Below are 16,973 nucleotides of genomic sequence, written 5' to 3'. Positions count from 1 at the left end.
CATATACATCAGTAAAACTTCTAATATTTTCTTTAAGAACATTCACATAAAAATCAACCAAAATCCAGTGAATTTCGCTGGATTTTGGTAGATTTTTTTGTGAATGTTCTTAAACATGTTTAACATTTCTGTTTTTCCACCAAAAAATGTTCAAAGATTTCCCAAAAATGTTGAAAATGTGGACATCAGAAGTTTCACTGTGAAAATATCTATTTTTTTTCTCTACATTTTCAAACTTGAAAACGGGTCAATTTTGACCCGCAGAATGACAAGAGGGTGAAAATGTAGAACCAGCGTGGAGGATCTTCTGGTTGTAGTACCTGCTGGTGACCTTAAGATGGAACTGCTGCACTCATTTTAATTCATTGTCTGTGCTGCTCACATGTTGTAGTGAGTCAGCCGGGAGATTCTGTTCCTAAAATACTTTACAGGGCCCGATAGAGGCTGAATGAATGAAGACCACAGGGCTGGAGAGTAACGATGACGGTTAAAAATAGTAAAACTTGGGACATTTTGGCTCCGTGTGATCGGAGTAGATGGTGATGACATGGTGCCTATACGCCACGCTTAGGGGCTGGTAGGGAGTCACATGTGTACAAAAGGCTTCCAGTGAGATTACAGACAGACTGACTCATGATGGTGACTGTAGATCTGCTGCTCAGCTATTATCAGGACATGTTTGAGGTTGGCAAAATCTCCTCCAGAAAAGAATAACTCTAATAATGTCATCAAAGTTATTTTTCTCGTTATTTTTTTTAAAGTTATTTTTTTTTTTGGCCTTTTTGTCAGCTTTATTAGATAGGCACAGTGAGAGAGAGACAGGAAACAGGGGAGAAGAGTCGGGGGAAGACATGCAGCAAAGGGCCGCGAGCGGGAATCGAACCCGGGCCAGCTGCATCGGGGACCAGCCCCTGTACATGGGTCCCCCGCTCAACGCGTTGAGCTATACGGGCGCCCATTTTTCTCGTTATTTTTAACAGAAATCTTGAATTACGTCCTGGAGGTGTGGCCATTGGGGAGGAAAGGGAATCTAGTAGAGAAGAATGTCTTTTTGTTATTGGAGAATGTAACACTCTAGAAACTAAAAATCATACTTTGATATTGATGATTATTTAATTTAATTTTATTCTGTGAGTCCCCCAACTTTATTAAAGTGCAAAAATAAATCACTGGACTTCCAACTTTAATGACAAATATGAAGTCACATCGCTGTAAATAGAATATCTGCAGTGATACGGTTTATTTTGTTTTCTTTACGTTTTATATATATATAACTGAAATAACTTAAATATATACTGGCCATTCGCCTTGCAGCGAGAAGATCCCTGGTTCACGTCCCGGCTTTCCCGGGATCTTTCTGCATGGAGTTTGCATGTTCTCCCTGTGCATGCGTGGGTTTTCTCCGGGTACTCCGGCTTCCTCCCACAGTCTAAAAATATGCTGAGGTTAATTGATCATTCTAAATTGCCCGTAGGTGTGAATGTGAGAGTGATTGTTTGTCTCTGTATGTAGCCCTGTGACAGACTGGTGACCTGTCTAGGGTGTCCCCTGCCTTCACCTGAGTCAGCTGGGATAGACTCCACCCCCCCATGACCCTAGTGAGGATTAAGCAGTGTATAGATAATGGATGGATGGATTTACTGGCCAGTGCATCCCCACTCTTCTAAATTCCTGTGTAGCTCAGTGCACACATATAGAGAGAGGAAAGGCATTTTAAAGCCATTTAATTGTTGTAAATTCACTTGTATGAAACAGAAACTGATTAAAACACTAAACTCTGTTATTCTACTTGTGGACCTTTTTATAAGAATTGCAGAAAGTCAACTCATTGGTTTAAACATATCCTTTTATATAAACTGTTGGACTCCACCAGCGCTGAAGCTGAAACATTTAACAGTAAGATTAAGTCTAAGATTATTGAACTCCTCCTCTGCATTTCACCACTATTTCTATCACCTGATTATGACATTTTCAGGTTTTTTTTTTTGTCTGGATTAGCATAAAGGGACCACATCTGTAATTTCATTTTAAAAAGTCGTGCAATGCATTATGATAATTAAACTGAATCTTGAAACTTGAATTAGAAACCTGCATCTGAGCACAGCTGCAGATAAATTGGTGCTTTAATGATGGGAAGATAAGTCTAAAAACATTCAAACAATCTGAGGTCTTTCTTTGCCAACTTTCATTCCTTTTTTGTTCCTTCAGCATCTGCATCACTTAAATCTCTAACCTTATTGCAGTTTCATTTGAGAGAAGCATGCACTTGTTCATGTGTGTGAATGGTCCTGTGATGCCAGCACTGTTCCTTTTACATGAACACTCTTAGCCAGGCTCACAAACCTCTGGTAGTCTTACTGAGTTGATGACCAGCTGCAGATGAAGGTGATTGTTGGGTTTAATGAAGGTAGTGATTTACCCTTCAGTCTCTGGTCTAACCCTCACCTGTAGTCAGGAGCTCTGGTTAGTCACTGCAGGAGTTAGACTGACAATAAAAGCAGCTGAACTGAGTTTCCTGGTAGGGCGGCTGGGCTCAGTTTTAGGGGTGAGGACCTCAGACATCCAGAGAGCTCAGAGTAAAGTCGCTGATTGTTGAGACGGCATCTGATCAGGACTGTCTTCTTGGAGCCTTCTGTTAGGGGTTGTGTGGGCACAGCCAGGAGTAGACCCTGGTTCAGACCCAGGACTCTCTGGTGGGATTACATATCTCATCTGGCCTGGGAACATCTCAGGGTACCCCAGGATGAACTGGAAAACACTGAAGGAGAGAAGGATGTCTGGGATGGCCTGCTGGATCTGATACCTGACTCCTGACTGGATGGACGGATGTTTGGATCGTGTTGGACTAATGTTGAGCTCACCTTGGACTGCCCTCAAACATTATAAACTATTCTACACTACATGACAAGTTGCACCATCAGTTTTATTCTGCCCAACGTGTTCAATAATAAAAATAAACATGAAAAAGACTAATGATGCAGAAAGTTCCAGTAGGACTGATTCTACAGGTTTGATCTGGAAGTCTGATCTGTGTTTTTCAGACAGAAATGTTCAGCCAGTGATGCAACTGATTCAGAAAACTTTATTTGTCCCCAGGGGGGCAATTAAAAAGGCACGTAGAGCAGGCAGTGCAACAGTGACGTAACAAAGAAATAGGGATAAATATATATACAAATCTAGAGCAAGTAATATGAGAATAAAATCAAAAAAGAAAAGGAAAAAAAGACAAAAACCACAACTTGGTAACATACCAGTGCAAATATGTCATACTAGATAACAAGATAAAAACCTAGAAGTTCATCATGTTGATTTCAAATAACTGCTGAACTGTGTGTCAAAATAACACAAAACTGAAGTTTAGTTTCAGATAAAACACTCAACATTTATATCTGACCTTCTTTCACTTAGTTGCTGTTTTAGACACAGTTCATCCCATCAGTGCAGCCTACTGTTTCTGCAACACGACGAAGCTTTACACTCTTTTACACTCTTTGACGTGTCTGTAAGTGGAGAGACACGCTGGAATTGTAGCAGCAATTTAGCCGCTCCATTGAGACCAATTATCTCCACACATTGTGGCAGGTGTAAAAGCACAAAGTGAGCTCGTAAACACGGAGACAATTTAACTATCCAGATGTATGAGATCTCCATTTAATATTCACCATTATCAGCTGAAGCCAAACACAATAAAACATGTTGAATTTCACCATATGGCACACTAACTCCACCACCTGCACTGTTTCTGAGTCCTCTTTTTGGTTTGCTGATTGTGACTAGAAGGACACAAAGGAAGACGTGGCATCAGACAGAGAGGACAATAAACAGAGCAGAGTGTTTGTGTTTGACATATGCATGTAAGAATCTAACAACAGAAGCTGGAGCAGTTGGGGTTTGAATGAGGGAGATGCCGTGCATGAAGGTTGTAGAACAGAGAAGAGAATTTAACCCTCAAATTGACCCGTTTTAAAGTTTGAAAATGTGGGAAAAAAATATCATTTCACAGTGAAACTTCTGATGTCCACATTTTCAACATTTTTGGGAAATCTTTGAACATTTTTTGGTGGAAAAAAAGAAATGTTAAAAATGTTTCTGAAGAACATTCACATAAAAATCAACCAAAATCCAGTGGATTTCGCCGGATTTTGGTTGATTTTTATGTGAAAGTTCTTAAAGAAAATATCAGAAGTTTTACTGATATATATGGAATCACTTTAGATATTTTTAGGGGTTTTTTGGAAGATTTTTACTCATATTTTGAAAATATTTGCAAGAATTTTCTTGCCAAATCTGGTGGATTTTTTTTTTATATAATTAAAACCTCTGAAACTTTGAAGGAATTATTGGAATTTTCTTCCTGAAGGTTTTGCAAATTTTCAGAAATTTGGGGAATTTTTTGGCTCAATTCTTGGATTTTTTTTTCAAACAAGGAAACAATATTTTTTGGTGTCTGTAAATGAGGACAACAGGAGGGTTAAGGTTCGTTTTCGGTCTCATTATAAAGTCATCACTTTTGTGCCTTTTTTGTTTTCAAAATAGATTACATTTTTTAATGACAGGTTCTACAGTTTCATCTGTAGTGTTTCTGCACTCAGAAGCCTTTTGAATCTACATCCTGGAGCTGTGGAGGTTCCCAGAGGGTTAGGGTTAGGGTGTTTGAGGCCCACAGGTGTGTAACCATCTGGGGCAGAACCGTTGAACCCGTGTCCCTTAAAGCCAAACCAACACTTCACTTTGATCCAGCCACACCTAAGCCGCTCTACACCTCCAGCATCCATGTTCCCTGCTGGCAACATTCACTTCATGACTCCTGTGTTCTGTAGTGAATTAACCCTCCTGTTGTCTTCATTTACAGGCACCAAAAAAATATTGTTTCCTTGTCTCAAAAAAATCCAAAAATTCAGAAAAGAAATTCCTCAAATTTCTGAAAATTTGCAAAACCTTCAGGAAGAAAATTCCAATAATTCCTTAAAAGTTTTATTTAACCAAAGTTTTATTTAAAAATAATCCACCAGATTTGGCAAGAAAATTCTTTACTCTTTATTCTTTACGCAAAAATGAGTTAAAGTCTTCCAAAAAATCCTAAAAATATCTAAAGTGATTCTATACATATCAGTAAAACTTCTAATATTTTCTTTAAGAACATTTTTAACATTTCTTTTTTTTTCACCAAAAAATGTTCAAAGATTTCCCAAACAATGTTGACAATGTGGACATCAGAAGTTTCATTGTGAAAATACATAATTTTTTCCACATTTTCAAACTTTAAACCGGGTCAATTTTGACCCGCAGGATGACACGAGGGTTAAAAGAGACGTAAGAGTGAGTCAGGTGTGAGAGTATTTACATGTGATGATGAACCAGTCTTACGTGTGGTTTTATGCTAAACTGAAGGTCCAGGTTCATGTCAGTTCATACAGCCGTGGATGGAGCAGACGTGGAGATGCTGGGTTTAGTTTCCCTGAATTCAACCACGTTTCACTAGAACTCACATGGTCAGTCGCTAACCTCATTCTGTGTCTTTTTAGGTTACAGTGAAATCAGCAGTGTTGTTCATTTACACTGTCAGGATGATGCTTATCGCTGTTTCAGCTATGGGTCGATGCTGCTGAGGGGTTTCTAACGCAGCTCTAATGTCATAACTCAGCCTCATTGTCTTCACAGTTCATGTATCGTGTAAAAAGCTGCAGCGTGGCGTGTTTGAGAGGCAACAAAGCAGCCGTTGTGAAGCTAGCAAACAGCAGGATGGAAACGCAGTGACGCAGACAGGACAGCAGCACGTCCTGTTCTGGGTATTCATTTTTTGGAGGATTTCTAGGAATGTGAGGCAATTGGTGTTTCGGGGTGGTTTTTTCTATTTCCTGTTTAGCTTTTTTGTTCTGTAGCAAGTTGTCATCAGTAATCTCCTCGTTGTGTTTACAGACATGCAGGTTGTTAGTTTAAATCCTGATCATGAAGCTCATTTCTGCTCCGAGTGCAGCAGGAGGTTTTTATGTTTTTATGTTGGGAGTGAAAACTGTGATCCATCTTCAGATAAAAACAACAACTGCATGTGTTTTGTGTGTTTTGTGTGTCGATGCATTAAAACCACCACTTATGAGAGAAACAGATGACCGAACCCAGCAGAGACATGAAACTTCAGCAGCCATCTGAAACCACAGCGAACGGAATCTGAACACTTCAGCAGATGGCTAATTTCACAAACAACACAATCTCCAAAACTGAAAAATTGGTGACGAAATTATTTTTTTCTCTTGAATAAGCAGCGATACAGTTGCTGGCTTTCATATCTGTTTGCACCTTAGTTCAGTAGGAGGGTGTCAGGTTGGCAAATTATACACAGAGTGGGTTTACATAAATTAGATAATTTCTATAAATGATTTGGATTGGCCATACAGCGGTCATACATGTCCAGAACTTTTATTTTGTAATGCAGGGTGCATGTATAGAAACAGGTATAATCTCTGTAGATCAGATCTTTTCACTGTTTTTTTTCTCAAAAAAAAAAGCAAAATACAAGACAGTCATATCTACCTGACCTTCTTTATAGTTTAACACTTTGCTGTTAAATAATTTCACAATAAAATCATTCTCTTATAAAATGCTGGTAAGAGGGTGTGGAAGAAATTACATTCTCATTTTTTTTATTCTACTTCTAGTCCAATGGGAGGGTTTCTGGTTGGTAAATTATAGGTTGATAATTTTATTTGAATTGACCGTACGGTGTTGATGCATGTCCACCACTTTTATTTTGAAATGGCACATATAGAAAAAAGTTTTATCTTCTTGGCTCAGAACTGCCATTTTTCACTGCAGTTTTTTTTTCTCAAAAAAAACACAACAAGCAAATATATCTAATATGACTTCTTTATAGTTTAACACTTTTCTGTCAAATATTCTCAAAATAAAATTGTTCTCTTAAGAAATATTAGCAAAATGGTGTAGAAGAAATGAAATTGTCTACTTTTAGTCAAATAGGAGGGTTTCTGTTTGGTAAATTATATGCTGGTAATTTTATTTGGATTGGCCATACGGTGCTCATGTATGTCCACCACTTTTATTTTGGCGGGATGTATGTAACACGTATTGCCTCCATGGATCAGACCGGCCTGATTTCACTGCTATAATTTTCATGCACAAAAAAATAAAAATCATCTAGCTCTGAAAATAAAGTGGCAGCAAAACATATATGTATTCAATTGGACTTCTGTAAATAATCTAGAAACAAAATCATTCTCTTAAAAAAAGTAGGTTAAAGTGTGTAGAATAAATTAAATTATCTAACTTCTTAGTCCACACTTCCAGATGAATTATGTTTTTATTTTTATTTGAGTTGGTTATCCAGCAGTCGTGCTTTTCCACCAGTTTTATTTTGAAGTTTCATCTCCTTTCACTGCTATTTTTCCCTAAAACTGATAACTGTTGTCTAGTTTAGTGGCAGAGCAGCATATATGCTTCTAATGCTGCTTCTTGATAAATCAGCACTTTTCTGTTCACAATAAAACCACTATTTTAAAAGAGATGTTGTTAAAAAGTTGTGGAAGAAGCTAAATAGGTGTTTGTATTGAAGGATTTGATCACGAGACACATTTAGAGCCAAACTTCTGGCTGTTTGTTCTGAAACCTGACATCTAAAAACGGAGTGTGATGAAGATCTGGACCAATCAGAGCCGGTTGTCTGCTAATGAAACATGGGGATAACATCCAAGTGCTCTCAGTCTTGGCAGCTAAGAGTCAGTGCTGGGAAGCTATCAGAGGAGATCATTGCACAACAGCCTGTTTCATTAGATATGTTGCTACATATCGAAAAACACTCAAAACTAGCTGAGCAGAGGAAACGATTTGGAAATAGTGCATTCAAGTTTCCTGTTGGACGATGTCGAATGTCTTCATGAGCCAAAGCTGTGGTCATTCCTCTGATGTTGGGAAAATCCTCAGACTAGCCCATTTACTGCTGACTAGACAGGAAGAACATCTAAAAATACTGAACTCCGATGCTTTGTAGGAGACGGTTTTATCTGCAGATGACTGAAATTCAGAACACCGCGTCCTCCAATAAACCTGATGAGGCCACCTACTCTCTGCTCATCTCCACATGATTTGATTTTAGTCCATGGGCCTGGACCCAAAATTTCCAATATCTCGAGGTGACCAGTTCTTTCTGGTATTTTTAACTAGCTATATGTCTCTAGGTTGCATTTTGATATGATGCCGTTGCAGACTCACAGCTTAATAAATGTTATCACTGGTTTAATGGACACAGAGTCTGAGCCTAAAGTCCTATCAATGTGACGGGACGGAATGCGATAGGATTATCCCTCACTACGAAAAAAGAAAAATAAGAAACGCCACATGCTACATATCATCATCTGTATTCATAACTTTACAACACAGAACAATGCTATAACAAACAAATCTTGTTGCCATGGCAACAAGATTGTCTGTGACAAAAACAAGACATAAAATGACAAAAACAGATAAGCATGAAAAGAAAGTAGAGACAAACAAGAAATGCATTCATTTGGGTCTGATGTTTAATTATTAGAATATATTCCCCTTTCTCTAACAGTTTTATTTGATTATTGACTCATATTAGATGTGATATTTGCATACAGTGAGGTTTAAATGAATTGTGCCATACAGCGGTTATGGCGAATGTGACCATTTCACTAATAAGTGATAAAGCTGCCAGTGAGGAAAGGCTCTCACATCTTTATGTACTTCTATTAACCCAACGTACATTTTAGCACCACTTAGGTTTGGTCACCTGAGATGGTTCCAGTATCTGGTCTGGTCCATGGACTACTTCAGGGGAACATTCATGCAACAATGCGACAGAAACAGGACACCTTGACGAGCCATTATTGGACTAATGGCAGTGAACTGGAGGCCTCGGGTTGAGCTGAAGGTTTGTGAGCAGACGGTAGATCTGGCAGGGATTAGAGCGAGGAGATGGGGGTTTTCTGTCTTTTTATTGACTGCATTAGTGCGATGTCTATAAAGACGCATTCTGTAGCTTTCAAACACTCTGTGCATCATTTGTGGACCTGCTTATGACGTGTTGAGCTGGAATGACTCATGCAGCTTCATTGCAGCGCTGCTGACTGAACCTTTAACTAGTTGGATGTTCGGCAGGTCTGGAATGAGGACAGACTCTGTGAAGCTTCCTAATCCCACCTAGTTAGGCGAGGCTTGGCCAGGAAGCGGTCATTAGCTGTATTTCACTCTCCACCGCAGGCAGGGCTCAGTGGAGACGTTAGAAGACATGCGCTGCTTCAAAGAGTCGAGAAATGATCTCGTCATTTACTGAAAAGAAAGATTCATTTTCTTAGTAACCAACATTGTAGGAAACATGTCAGACAGGGTTGAGGTGTGTTATTGGAAGCGAGGTTTGCTTAACCCTCCTGTTTTCTTCATTTACAAGCACCAAAAAATATTGTTTCCTTGTCTGAAAAAAAATCCAAAACTTAAGCGAAAAAATTCCCCAAATTTTTGAAAATTTGCAAAACCTTCAAGAAGAATATTCCAATAATTCCTTAAAAGTTTCCCTGAAAAGTTTTATTTTCCAAAAATCCTCCAAATTTGGCAAGAAAATTCTTTCAAATATTTTCAAATAATGAGTAAAAATCCTCCAAAAAATCCTAAAAATATCTAAAGTGATTAAATATATATCAGTAAAACTTCTAATATTTTCTTTAAGAACATTAACATAAAAATCAACCAAAATCCAGTGAAATTTTCTGGACATTTTTTTCCACCAAAAAAATGTTCAAAGATTTCCCAAAAATGTTGAAAATGTGGACATCATAAGTTTGACTGTGAAAATATTTTTTTTCCGACATTTTCAAACTTTGAAACGGATCAGTTTTGACCCGCAGGACGACACAAGGGTTAAAACAAAGTGAAGATCTGATGTGAGAGTTGAGATACATCAGTTATTTGTTAGTTCTGTTACCATGGTGAAATAGCGATGCGTCATTATGCCCCGGCAGTGTGGTTAACGGCATAACAGCGTTCACAGTGGGCTGTACAGAGGTGGAAGAGACCCAAAGAAGCATTTGTCACTGCTGAGCAAATATTACAGTGACTGAAGGTTTTGAAAAGCACTGAGCTGGGTAGAAGTGAAACATGGATTCACATCTTCATCAACGGACTCATCTGCTTTGTTTTTTTTAACCCTCCTCAGTGCCCGTGGCCAAACCCATGAATCCGTACACTTGTTGTCCAGCTGGACCCCAGTAGTATTTAATCTGTTTCATATTTCTGTACCTGTCCATATCCTCTGAATGTATATTTTCCTAAAACGTGACTCATCTGTAGATACGAATATGAAAGAAACAGTGAAATTACTACTGATGATTACTGACGTGTATTACTTACAGTATTAGTGTAAGAGCTCCTGAATGAAACACAACGCAGCAGAAGCAGTCATCACAAGAGCAACACAAACATACATAAATAAAAGATGCACAGTCCAGCTGGGGGCCCCATGGGCCCCAAATGATTTTTCTATATAAACACCACAAATCTGGCTGGACTCAGAGAAGCTTTGGTTTATGTGATGGAAACTATGTGGGTGACGACTACCTAAAGGGACTGAAAAATCCAACTAATAAATAAAAAACTAGGAAAGCACTCAGAGGGCGCAGTCCTCCTCCAAGGCTGTTCAGTTGTCTTATCATTTCCGATGGATGAAATATTTAACAAAAAATGAACTTGGCCTGAGCAAAGGCATGTGTTATGCATGTGCATGGTATGTATTTATACCAAATTGCGTGTAAATTACTCTTATAAAGGTCTGTTGATCAGTTCATCAGTTTTGGCAAACCTTTGTTTTGCTGGTGTTACAATAACCGTTCCCTTCATGCTTTTGTTATGAAGGCGTATTTTTAATGTTACAGGCTTTTATTTTGTCACCATTCCAGCAGCACAGGAAGTGTTTATCTAAGAAGCAGTTTCTTGACATGACGAAGACGCTGCTGAAAAGTCCGAATATTCCTGTAAAGATGAAAGAAAACGGTTCCAGCTGTTGCTGTCTAGTAAAGGATGTGTCTAAACGTAGAAGCAGCTGGAATGGAAACAAGCTCTGATGGTGTTTCCTGAAGAAAGGAGGGAAGGACAGAAAGGTGAATTTGTGTTCAAAATAAGGCTGACGGCTGAACGTAAATAAAGGCTTAGTGAAACATCAGGAGCTTCACCATTGTCTGGCTGGGGTTTGCTACATACATGACCTAAATATGTAGCGGGACTCAGAAACAGCCCACAGTTTAATCAGTTGTTCCTTGGATGATTTCCAACTAATAAATCACAGTCAGTTTGTAGTAGGATGCAACCATGTAATCATCAGCAGGTAACAGACACAGTTGTTGTCATGGTTACAGCGACGCGGTGCCTGCAGCTATATCTGGAACAAATCCGTGGATCCAGACTATAAGCTGCATCACTGTGGATATTTAATGAGGTGGTCCTTGTGTCATTTCTGACCTTGCCTGAAAATTTCATCCAAATCTGTTGGTCCCTTTTTGAGTAATGTTGCTGATAGACAGACAGACAGACTGATGAGGGTTAATGCTGACAGCTGAGAGTTTTTGGGACGTAGTGAGAAGACAAATGAGAGTGGTCCAGAGTGATGTGTGGTCGCCGTGTGACAGTTGCCGTGTTACTTAAGTGTCAGTCTGGAGGGCCAAGGCAGGACCAGGGTCTTCAGAGACTTCCACCAGACATCCACTCGGATTTTCCAGCCATCTGGCATTCAGAGGGCCGGGCTGTGCAGCTTACCCAGCGACTCTGTGAGTGTTTGGTGGCCGGCGACGTTTGACTTTAGTTTTCAAGGTCATGACCCTCGACTCATTTCCTTCCAGGCTCCCGTTCTGACAGCAGGGTTCCGTTTATTTGATACCCCTGGATAAGTGCTACTTGAAAGTGCCAAGTTTCTGGAATCAACCCTCTTAGCTTTGATGCTCTGGTTTCTGTTGTGACCCCTCTCCATCCATATTGGCCCTCAGTCCATCTGGACGGGCCCCACATACACCACAACACACACACAGCCCTGTTAGCAGCCGGTTCCCACCCCAATAGAACGTTTCCCACATTACTGTTTTTTTCCTCATCATCTAATTTGACAATCAGCCATTAGTGATCACTTTATCCCAGACTGCTGCAGGTTTTCCATGCAGGTGTTCCTACATAATCATCCAGTTATTTTCCAATATACTCCTTTAGATGTTTTCATGTTTCTTTGTCAAATAATAATGTAAAAATAAGACAGACCTATAAATAACCACATCCATGCAGTATTCATGAACAGAACATGCATCGTCCCGACACGTTTACTGAGTCTATAATTACCTCTCAAATATTTGTAGGCTTTTTGGTTCTGTGTGGTCGTTCACAAAGTAGCTCTCCCCTGAGAGCTGCCCTGGAATTTGTTGAATCTTTGAACCCTGAGCGCAGCCGGCTGCTTTCACAGGCCTGAGGAATCTTTCAGTGGCCCTTGGTGCCAGGAGGAGGGCATCAGGTGTCGGCCAGAGCCTCCCTTCCCTGGCTGCTCCGGGGTTTTCGAGGAATGAAAAATCCAGGAACAATTCTCAAACTGCTCATTAAAAGGAAGCAGGAAAATGTTTCCATTCCTGCTGACATCCCATTAACATGTAGAGTGTATATATGTGTGTTTTCTGTATGTTACTGGGGAAACGTCTCTTACACTCAGCCAGACGTGTCCAGCTCTGCTTCAGACCGGTGGAGGAGTTAGTTTCCTTCATGCCTGAGTGCTGCTGTCCTTGATGGACTTGAACCTGTGATAGAAGTCAGCTGGTCTGCAGAGCTGAGAGAAGGACAAGGCTGAGAGCTTCCCCCTCACAGGTGCATCCCATTCTCCACTACCCCTAACTCCTACCTTACACCTAACCCTAACCCTCCGCCAAGGACCAACCAGAGAGCCTCTAAACCCTAACTATTAGCAGCCACAGATGCTCTGATTAGCAGTCTGACAGCCTTTCTTTAACCCTCCTGTTGTCCTCATTTATAGGCACCAAAAGTAGTGTTACCTTGTCTGAAAAAAATTCAAAAATTTGGCAAAAGAATTCCCCAAATTTCTGAAAATTTGCAAAACATTCAGGAAGAAAATTCCAATAATTCCTTAAAAGCTTCTCTTAAAAGTTTTCTTTACAAAAAAAAAAAAAATTGGCAAAATTCTTGTATTTTCAAAAAAATGAGTAAAAATCTTCCAAAAAAATCCTAAAAGTATCTAAAGTGATTCCATATATATCAGTAAAACTTCTGATATTTTTATTAAGAACACTTAACAAAAAAATTGTGAATTTTCTTCAGAAACAAGTTTAGAATTTCTTTTTTCCACCAAAAAATGTTCAAAGATTTCCCAAAAATGTTGAAAATGTGGACATCAGAAGTTTCACTGTGACAATATATATTTTTTTCCACATTTTCAAACTTTGTAACGGGTCGATTTTGACCCGCAGGACGACACGAGGGTTAAAACTAACCTGCTCATGTAGATGCAAACTTCTCATTTTTTTATCTGTGACATAAACATCTACTGGAGGAGTTCCTGTTTATTCTTTTTCTTCTTCAGAATAATACACGTTTACTTTGCCAAAACCAAGACACACCTTGTTTTGTGTGATTCTGCTCTCTCTTTTACACCCTCCACTCGTCTAATGTGGTATCACTCGAACAGGCAGCGACTAAAAATGGAAAAGCCCCGTTCGGTTTTGATTTGAGATAAGTGCAAGATTTGGTTTTGGTGTTTGATCGTAGCTGCGGCCTAGCAACACTTTCTTAGAATTTAAAGTCGACTCTTTCAGCGTAAACTGAACCTTTCAAATCTCAGATGTAGGTGTCTTTTAATCTAATACGGTTTTATAGTTGGTTTAATTGAGAAAGGAGTGTCACTTTCACAGGTAACAGAGAACACCATTGAGATGTCTGTTGTTCCTGCAGTAATCTGAACCTTTATGGATGGATAGATCCACATAAACAAACTGTAAATAATAGAAATGAACACAGTGAAGGCAGCGTTACACAAACATTCAGTCTGCAGATGTCTTTCTGTTTTATGATTTGATTTGTTTATGATTTGATCATGAATATTGTTGTGGTTAGTTGGAACTAGGAGTGTTTGCTTTGTTTAGCCATCACCAACGTTCTATGATGCTCTTTAAACCTGGTCCTTCTTTTGATGTAGCCGACTGTTTTCTGAGGAAACTCTGGGATGTATTTATGAGCTGGAGGGATTTCAGCATTTACTGGGAGCGGTAGTCACTTTCAGCTCAGCGTCACGGCTCTGGAATGCTGTCAATGATCGCTATTTTTACATGATAGCTGGGAGGCAGAGGAGGAGGAGGGATGATCATGGTCTACCTGTTCCAACTCAACATCCTGTGATGAGATGTTCAAACACAAATGCCAGCTTTATAATTATATTAACCCTCCTGTTGTCCTCATTTACAGGCACCAAAAAATATAGTTTCCTTGTCTGAAAAAATCAAAAAATTCTGCAAAAAAATCCCCAAATTTCTGAAAATTTGCAAAACCTTCAGAAAGAAAATTCCAATAATTCCTTAAAAGTTTCCCTTAAAAGTTTTATAAAAAAAAAAAAATCCCCCAAATTTGGCAGGAAAATTCTTGTAAATATTTTCAAAAAATGAGTAAAAATCTTCCAAAAAAGTCCTAAAAATGTCTAAAGTGATTCCATATATATATCAGTAAAACTTCTGATATTTTCTTTAAGAACATTCACATAAAAATCAACCAAAATCCAGTGAAATTTGCTGGATTTTGGTTGATTTTTATGTGAATGTTCTTAAGAAACATTTTTAACATTTCTTTTTTTTCACTAAAAAATGTTCAGAGATTTCCCAAAAATGTTGAAAATGTGGACATCAGAAGTTTCACTGTGAAAATATATTTTTTTTCCACATTTTCAAACTTCAAAACGGGTCAATTTGACCTGCAGGACGACACGAGGGTTTAGGATGAGGCTGTGAGCTGAGTGTTCTGCCTGTGGGTTGAAGGTTTTTGACTTGTTTCTGGGTTCCATCGCGGTTGGTGAGGTACAGTAAGTTCAGGTTGGAATCATTTCTTTATTTTCATTGACATGAAGCTGTCCTTCTGGAATCTGAAGTTGAGAGAAGGACATGAGAGGTTGGAAGCATCACCCTGGAACGCAGGCTTTGAATGTGAAGCCTGTCTGACTTGGTCAGAAGTTCAGCCATTCCGCATTCTTGACTAAAGGATAAAGCAGCTCTAATCCCCTCTACCAGGTAGCTGGAGTTGGCAGTGGAGCCAGAAATTCCTACAGCATACCGATTTGGGGAAGTTGCTAGGGTTTGGATGGACAATTTGAACAACAATAGAGTACTCTCATTCAAAGAAAAATAGGCTTTCAGTTGTGTGAGAAAGTCCCGCCACCACAGAGACAGGTACCATGTGGAATGTGACGTATTTAGAGTGCTTTTGATTCTGAGGCATTGGCCATGATTAAAAGCATGTTCTGGGTGATTTAGGGCGTCCAGAAGTAGGGTGGAGAGCTGGGAAAGCAGACAGACAGAGACAAATAAGGACTGGAGGTGGAAGGTGGGGACAGCCGGGGTGGAGTGGACGTCCAGCCGGGACAGACCAGAGGAACAGCAGCTTACCTGGATCAGACTGAGCCAATGACCTGCCAGCCCTGCCTCCAATAGTCCGATGTCAGAGAACAGGATCAGCCGACATGAGGGACTTCAGAGACCCAGAGGGCAGATCTAGCTCCTTTATCTGCCTCCATAATGCTGCCAGAGTGTGAGGCCTCCTTACCAACCGTCCTGCTGCTCCTCTCAGGCCGCTGGATTAGCCGTGAAAAGGCCCCCAGAGAAAAACTGTGGCTGAAATCCACTAGGCCGTCTTTGTCCGTCTGTCTGCTGGGCTGTTCTGACTTTAGCCCTCTGTCAGGCCGGCCGGTGAGGCCCTCAACAAAAGCCATTCATCTGCTGTACTGTACACGCCAAATGGTTGCATTCTTCTTCACGGGGCGTTTTGTGAGGCGCATCTGTCCGTCTGTCTCTGCAGTTACAAGTCTGTTAGAGAAGAATGGTTTGTGTGCAGCTGGGGTAGATCTGATTAACCGTCTGTCTGCTCATTACTGACCGCTGGACAGACGTGTTTTTTGAAGTGATTCAGTCATCGAGACACAAGATTGCGTTTTAGCTTTACAAGAGCTGCACTATGTCAGGTCACATGCACTGATAGTAATTACGAATATCCGGATTATTGACGGTTTTGTTGGACTCCTCTCATTCTGTCTGAATGACTTTCTTACACCATTCTAATGTGTTTATGTTGGATTATAGAATAGGTTGATGTTAGTGAAGGAAATAGTCAGTTTTATCTAAAGAATATATTTTTCTGCTTTTTAACCCTCATGTCGTCCTGCGTCCTTTCCAAAAATTTTCAACATTTTTGCGAAATCTTTGAACCTTTTTTGGTGGAAAAAAAAGATTTGTTAAAAATGTTTCTTAAGAACATTCACAAAAAATCAACTAAAATCCTGAAAATTTCGCAGGATTTTGGTTGATTTTTAGGTGAATGTTCTCAAAGAAAGTATTAGAAGTTTTACTGATATATTTGGAATCACTTCAGATATTTTTAGGATTTTTTGGAAGATCTTTACTCATTTTTTGAAAATATTTACAAGAATTTTCTTGCCAAATTTGGGGGATTTTTTTTTTTTTTTTTTTTAAATAAAACTTTTCAGGCAAACTTTAAGGAATTATTGGAATTTTCTTCCTGAAGGTTTTGCAAATTTTCAGAAATTTGGGGAATTTTTTTGCAGATTTTTTGGATTTTTTTTTCAGACAAGGAAACAATATTTTTTGGTGCCCTTTAAATGAGGACAACAGGAGGGTTAAATCTTGTAGTTTACCTTTTTTCTGCAAAAATCCGTCTTTATGCACCTGATAATTGTGCAGCATCCTTTCTGA

At 39.4% G+C, this 16,973-nt stretch overlaps 1 long non-coding RNA gene across 1 annotated transcript in view; it reads left to right on the top strand.

Moving 5' to 3' along the window:
• Positions 1-16,973, top strand: part of LOC118471462 (uncharacterized) — an 84,527-nt gene that overhangs the window by 34,762 nt on the left and 32,792 nt on the right. The gene's annotated exons all lie outside the window — the stretch shown is intronic.

Source organism: Amphiprion ocellaris, chromosome 3 (genome assembly GCF_022539595.1).
Source record: "Amphiprion ocellaris isolate individual 3 ecotype Okinawa chromosome 3, ASM2253959v1, whole genome shotgun sequence".
In the NCBI taxonomy this organism is placed as follows: Eukaryota; Metazoa; Chordata; class Actinopteri; family Pomacentridae; genus Amphiprion; species Amphiprion ocellaris.
This window is presented reverse-complemented; position numbering and strand designations above follow the sequence as displayed.